We start from the raw sequence: 5931 nt of genomic DNA, 5'->3' as shown, positions 1-5931 counted from the left end.
CTACATACGAATATTCAGTTTTTCCACTACCATAGATGGGTATAAGAGACATCCACTGTATAACCCTGAGGGTCTCCTTCTATTACCAGCACATGGACTTTTGAGGATATTTCATATCTGTGGATGTGAAGCAACCCTCAAATACTTATGTGAAACAATGTTTAGAGTTGGGGATTTTACAGAGTGACCTTATCAGTACATTAATATCCATTGATAGCTGAACATTCTACTGGAAGTGGTAGAAATTATAAGAAGGTGGGACATGGTTGGAGGGAAAAGGTCACTGGGGATATGCCCTTAAAGACTATATCTTTTCCTTGGACCCTTCCCCCTCTTTCTCTATTTCTCCCTCTCTTTTTCTCTCTCATTTTCAGCTGCCATGAGCTGAGCAGCTTTCCTCTGCTATATCCTTCCATCATGATGTTCTGCCTTACCTCAAGACTAGAGCATTATAACCGACTGACCATAGACTGAAATCTCTGAAACGATGAAACAAAATAAATCTTTCCACCTGTTTTAATCAGCTTTTTCACTGCTGTGACTAAAAGACCCAACCAGAACAATTATAGAGGAGGAAAAGTTTATTTAAGGGCTCACAGTTTCAGAGGTCTCCCTCCATAAACAGACTGATCCATTTACCAGGGACTCCAGGTGAGGCTGAACATAATGACAGAGGGAAGCAGCTCACATGATGATCAGCAAGCAAAGAAAGAAACTCCACTTGCCAGATACAAATATATACCCAAAGCCACACACCTACAGTGACTCACTTCCTCCAGCCATACCCCACTTGCCTTTAGCCACCAGCCAATTAATCCTATCAGGGATCAACTCACTGATTTAAGGCTCTCACAACCTAATAGTTTCCCCTCTGATCCCTCTTGCATTGTCTCACACATGAGCTTTTGGGGAACAACTCACATATAAACCAAGAAACATCCTCTGAGTTGTACTTTACAGGCATTTTGATCACAGTGAGAAAAAAAAAAACTGACTAACACAAGATCTAAACCATAACATTCCACCCTTGGCCCCCAAAAGTTCATCCTCCTCATAATGCAAATTACATTTAGTCCATATCCAAGAGTCTTACAATCTTAATAATTTTAGTATTGTTTAAAAGTCCAGGTCCAAATTCTCCTCTAAGATTCAAAAAACCTCTTACATGTGAGCCCTTTCAAACAAGAAAAAGAAAAACAAAAAATCAAGTTACATACTTCCAAGTAGTACTTGTTACTTGTTTGCCTCTGAGTACCTGGATGACTGAGCACAATGAAGCAAATTTTGGGGTAACTGCATTCTAAGTGATCCCGGGGGAGCCGAACATCCCATAACTCTCTCCTCAAAGAAAAATCTGAAATAAATTTTCACTTTTGCAACCTTGAGCTGCAATGGGTGAGGTCCAGCCAATTCCTGAGATGCCCCAAGACATCTTTCCTATTGTACTGATGCAAAGTACTTGGTTTCATTTTAATGGTGCTAATCTCTTCAGCAACCACATCTTCCTAGAACTAACTTTATATGTGCCTCTTTTCTGACAAAACTGCAAATTTTTCAAGTTTCCTGGTTTACTTATTCATCATAATTCTCACTGTAAATCTGGATAACAACATCCTGAATGGTATGCTTCCCATGTCCCAGCCTGAATGTTCTGCTGTCTTGAAATTTCCTCTGCAAGATTTAGTCCATCATCTTAAAACAAAGCCTCACATGATGCCTCTGGGCATGGACAAAATTTAGACAGGTTCTTTGCCATAATATAACATGAATATCCTATAGTCCAATTCTCAACATGGTCCTCATTTCTGTCTGAAACTTAATGAGAACAATCTTAACTCTTTGTATTCCTATCAGCATCGTGGCTCTTTGAATCCTCATCATAATTGCAAATCAGGCTCTACTGACAGCATTCTAGGACTTCTTTAGGCATGCATCTTCAAATCTTTTCAAATTTCTTTGGCAAACAAGTACCAAAGACAATGACCCCACTCTTTTTTAAATTTTATTTTATTTTTGTGTTGTTGATGAACTTTTATTTTATTTATTTATATGCAGTGCTGAGAATCAAACCCAGTGCCTCACATATTCTAGGTAAGGACTCAACCAATGAGCTACAACTCCAGCTCCATGAGCCCTCTCTTGTTACCAAATTTCTGTGTTAGGCAGTTTTCAGTGCTATGCCAAATACCTGAATAGAAATCAAACTAACGGAAGAAAAGATTAATTTTGGTTCATATTTTCAGACGTCTCAGTCCATAGTCAGCTGATTGCATTGCTCCTGTGGCAAAGTCCTGTGGCAAAGCAGAATATAATGGTCAGGTTAACGTGGTAGAGAAGAGCTTCTCACTTCATAGTAGGTGAAAAGCAGTGTGCAAATCTTAGTGCCACAAATTCCACAGTGTTTGGTCACAACTGAATCCCTCAGCTTACTGAGAACAGCACAGCATAGGAATAGGACCAAGGCCCACACTTGTATGAGTTGCCTACTATGAGGTAGATGTGTGGTCCAAGAACATGGCAACAAGACATGGGTGTTGATCACCAGAGAACAAGTTCAATTTGCTGAAGCTACAAGTTTCTACCAAGCTCCAGGGTACGTTCAGAGGCTTCATCTGGAGGCATAGTGACCTGTGAACAGGGACTGTCAGAATCTTTCCAGTGTTAGATTTCACAAGTCTGTCACTGAGTTCAAAGGGAAAATCTGTGCTTACTTTCTTGCTCTGTCTCTCAATGGAAGGAGTCTTTCTCTCCTCTCATTCTCAAGGTTGGGGGAGGAGAGGATTGGTGGAGGCAATCCCTTGGCTGCCCAGGTTTATGAAAAACTGGATTGCACCTGAGTCATACAGTCACAGACAGATTCCACTGCAGGTGGTAACGCAGGCTGAAACAAGAGTATCTCCCACAAGGACACAGATCTCCAACTGATTCAGGTCTAGAGGCTCTATTTGTGAGCATTTGCCTAGAAATAAGGTTTGGCTTCTACCTGGTTCTGGGTCTCACTGTAGTAGATTTAGCACTGGGCTGCAAGACAAAGTCCTATGTTAACTTTTCTGACCTACTTCCTAGCTTCTGGAGTTTTGTACCTTGATTTACTGTCCATGGTTGGGGAAGTAATTGTGGGGAGAGTCCCTTGTCCACCTGTCAAAGGAGGGTCCAGCTTAGTCTCAAAATTCTGGCTTGGAAGCAAGGGTTGTGGATCTCCATTAATCTCTGGTCTTCATTGTGGTGGACCTAGAAATGTTTCAAATCAAAGGTCTGGAATTTATTTCCTCTCCCTCCACCAAACAGATGGTGTCTCTATCCATACCCTACCCGCCTTCAGTTTTCACTCAGTTATTCCTATTAGGGGATTAATTCACTGATTGGGTTAAGGCTCATATAACCCAATCATTTCATCTCTAAACTTTCTTGCATTATCTCATGATTAGTTTTGGGGAGACACTGCCATCTAAACCATAACAGTGATTTTCTTAAATTTTTTCCACATCTTCTCCACTTTCTGATCCCTCCTTCTACCCTCTTGATCTCCTTCTTCAACTCCACTGATCTGCCCTTTATCTTTATGATATCTGATCTACCCATCCTGCCATTTTCCCCTTGTTTAACTCTAACTTCCACATATGAGAGAAAACATGCAACCCTTGATTTTTCTGAATCTGGCTTATTTCACATAGCATGATATCCTCCTGTCCTATCCACTTACCCACAAATGCCATAATTTAATTCTTTTTTATGGCTGATAAAACTCCATTGTGAATATATATCACATTTTCTCAATACAGTAATCTATTGATTGGTATCTGGGCTGGTTCCACAATTTGACTATTGTGAATTATGCTGCTATAAACATTGATGTGGTTGTATTACTATAGTATGCTGATTCCAGATACTTTGGGTAAGTGGGATATCCGGGTCGTATGGTGCGTCCATTCCTAGTGTTTTGAGGAATCTCCATACTGCTTCCCAGAGTGGTTGTACTAAGTTGTAGTCTGACCAACAATTTATAAGAGTACCTTTTTTCCACAACTTTGTCAGCATTTATATTTATTTGTATACTTGATAATTGCCATTTTGACTGGTGTAAGATGAAATCTTAGTGTAGTTTTAATTTGCATTTCCCTTTCTGCAGAGTTGTTGAATATTTTTTTTCTTATATTTGTTGACCATTTGTGTTACTTCTTTTGAAAAATGTCCATTGAATTCTTTTGCACATTTATTTATTGGGAATTTGACTTTTTGGTGGTAAGGGCTTTTTTAAAAAAAAGATTTTTATATATTCTGAATATTAATCTCCTGTAAGAGGAGTAGCTGGAAAAGATTTCCCCCCCACTCTGCAGGATATCTTCATACTCTTAAGCATTTCCTTTGCTGTACAGAATCTTTTTAATTTGATGTCATCCCACTTATCTATTCTTCGTTTCATTTCTTGAGTGTTAGGAATATGATAAAAGAAGCTAGTGCCTGCCCCAAATGATGGAGTGCTCACCCTACATTTTATTCTCTCTAGCAGCTGCAAAGTTTCTGGTCTAATTCCTAAGTCTGTGACCCACTTTGATTTAACTTTCATGCAGTGAAGAGACAGAGATCTAGTTTCATTCTACTACATATGAATATTCAGTTTTTCCACTACCATTTGTTACAAATGCTATCTTTTCTCCAATTTATATTTTTGGCACCTGTCAAATATCAGATGACTGTAAGTATGTGGGTTTTTCCTCTCTGTTTTCTATTCTATTCCATTGATCTTCATGTTTATTTTTTATGTCTGTATCATATTATTTTTGTTTCTACAACTGTATAGTATAATTTGAGACCAGCATGTAATGGGTACTCTTGTAGCAGGGGTGGTGCAGAGTTTTAAATTGGAAGTTCCAGTAGTTGGGATTTAGTTCCAGATGACCTTTGGAACTCTGTTCGTGGGTATTTGAGTTGATTCATATCCCCTTTCACCGGGGTGATACAGATCTCTGCTGGACATATGGGTCTCAGGGGACTCCCATAAATTCAATTTTTAGGATACAGAGTCTAAACCTCTACAGGTTTCACATTTGCTGCTATTCATATGAATTACCCAGGATCAGACCTGGAGCACAGATGCTCCTATGTGGCCATTATTGGTGTCTTCCTAATAGCTCTTAAGGGACACCGGCAACAACAGGAGCTTTCTATCTCGCAGTATCCCAAGCCTAGATACCCTAGGTATCTGTCTGTGCTCCCAGTCCCCTTAGCAGCCTAGACTGCCACCATCAGTCAGTCAAGCCAGTGCAACTCTAACATATTATTTCTTATATTTTGTTTGAAGTTTCTGAATTTCTGGGTGTTATGTCTCTAGACATTAGTAACTCCATTTTGATTCTGAGACTCCATCTTTACCCAAAATCAAAACTTATAAACTGCTAAAAAAAAAGAACTTAAGATACTCTGATCCTGTAACCCCACCCCAAGGTCCCTAAGCCCCCCAAAATGTTGTTACCCAATCCCATGCACTCAATGTCAATTCTAGCTTGCTCTTGTTCCTTGGCCAAAGGATATATAAGCTTCCATTCAAGTAACATTGGCTTCTTTGCCTTGCAGAAGGGCAGCCTGGCAGATATTCTTTGTCAATAAATGTTTGCTTGAATTCAGAGCCGTGTCTCTCATGGATATTTGTGTCAGCTACCCTAACGTTCTGGTGCTGAAACTCGGGAGGGGGTCCATGGTCATTGCCTGCTGGTTCTCCCCTTACGGGGATCTGAGCTGCCTTGACCACCTTGATTGTGCCCCCTCCCCCCGGCCAGTATCCACAGTAGGGAGTTTCTGCCTCTTGCTGTTGCTGACCTCCTCACTCAACACAGAATTCAACTAGCCTTCCTTCTACTGGCAGTGAGGTCTCGGAACCCTTCTATGGCAGCTCTGAGAGTGCGCTCTCTCTCTCTCTCTCTCTCTCTCACA

Source organism: Marmota marmota, unplaced genomic scaffold (genome assembly GCF_001458135.2).
Source record: "Marmota marmota marmota unplaced genomic scaffold, marMar, whole genome shotgun sequence".
Taxonomy (NCBI): domain Eukaryota; kingdom Metazoa; phylum Chordata; class Mammalia; order Rodentia; family Sciuridae; genus Marmota; species Marmota marmota.
The sequence above is the reverse complement of the archived record's forward strand: the minus strand, read 5'-3'. Positions refer to the sequence as shown.